This window comes from Nanorana parkeri, unplaced genomic scaffold, assembly GCF_000935625.1.
Source record: "Nanorana parkeri isolate BGI_ZX_2015 unplaced genomic scaffold, ASM93562v1 scaffold448, whole genome shotgun sequence".
Taxonomy (NCBI): Eukaryota; Metazoa; Chordata; class Amphibia; order Anura; family Dicroglossidae; genus Nanorana; species Nanorana parkeri.
The window spans coordinates 1159441-1161103 of NW_017306716.1; positions in this window are offsets into that span (position 1 = coordinate 1159441).

Below are 1663 nucleotides of genomic sequence, written 5' to 3' on the forward strand. Positions count from 1 at the left end.
CCACTGCTAGCAAGGTCTACCTAATAAAGTTGCTGGTGAATGTATATACTAATATACTTTTCGATGAGGAGGACTGAGAAAATATATAGAAGTCTTTAGCCTTGTTTTTCTCCAGTATTTCTGGAAACCTAATTTAAGAAAGTTTCGTAGCCTCTAATATAACTTGTTCTATATAAAGCACATTTACACTGTGTTCATATGTCCAGCGTCCCAAGCACTATAATTGAAATGCATTTGGTTCGTCTCCTAACAAATCCATCTTTATTCCCTGTGTTATATAATACAGTTCCACGTTTATAAGTGGGATAAGACGGCTTCTAGCCAGACAAAGACTACGAAGTCGTCGTCTCTGCCCTCAGCAGCCGGATATTGCAATCTCTGGGTAAGTTTTCTCTGTGGCGTGACGACATTGTTTTGCTTTCCCATCCTCCCCCACACACAATAACAAGAGGCCTCGAATGGAAACAGAGGGCGGAGTCAGGCGAGCAGAAGTCCGAGTCCGCACTGCAACAGGCGCCATTCACGGAACTAGCGCTCCCATTGGCGCGCGAGGAGCCGAGTGCTTTTTCATTGGCAGGAGGCAACGGAGGGCGGAGCGCACGTTGTTTTTTTTTACTGAGTTGGGAAGGTCGAGCTGCGAGTGCGAGTTGCGTGTTGGACGCTGAGGGGAGAGGAGAGCTGTGTGGACGAGGCGTGACACCGGAGGAGCCTTTTCTGTCCTCGCTCGTATTCGGGTGACTTGTGTGGTCGTTCACCTCCGCTGTGTGGGGAACAACAGGGAGCCAGCTTTTGAAGTTTTGGTAAGTTCCTATGTGGCTGTTGGGCTCGGCCCCGCCTCTCCCGGCGCCATATTGTGCCTTCTTCTCTGCCCGTTTCTTTGTTCGGTTCTTTTGTCGTTGTTGGACTTCCCTGTACCCAGAATGTTTCTGATCGCTACCATTTTCCTTCTTTCACTTGTAATAACTTTTTCAGTGCCCGTTCCTGAGCTTTCCTCAAATGTCTTGGTCGGGCTGGTGTTACTTTAACCATACCCCCCCACCCCCCCAATCCGGATACTTTTGTTTATCAACAATCGCTGTCCTGTGTAATATAGGTATAATAATAAATAATCGCTGCTCCGATTTATTGATGAGCAGTGACGTAATTTAAGATGAGCCCACGTTACAATCGGATTGTGCAATCCCCATTAGATCTGTCGTGTGAGGGCTTGTCTGATTTGATAAGACTAACCAGGTCCTCTTATTACACGGTGTTGGGAAATCTAAAGTTGTTTAGTACGGTGGGATTGTAATGTGTATGGTGACCCTTAGGTGTGATCAGATGTGCTTTGTTTGTACAGGGCAAGGCATTTTGTTTATTTTATAGACATGTACTCTGTCTTTATGCAAGTCTGGGTTTATAGCTTCAATCTGGCCCTATTGTATTTGAAAGGTGACATTCACAATGCTTTATGTTCAGCCAGATGAATGTCTTTTAGATCTGTTGTCAGCTGACAATGACTTCTGTTAAATCCATATCCTGCTGCGCTGTCTCTGGAAGGTGACTGTTTGTCTTCTACTGTGGGGTAAATCCCATCATCCTAAGCAAAAGGAATAGGTGATCTGATGTCAGAAATGTATTAAGTAAATGGTTTCGATGGATGTTTTTAATGTATCTGCTATGC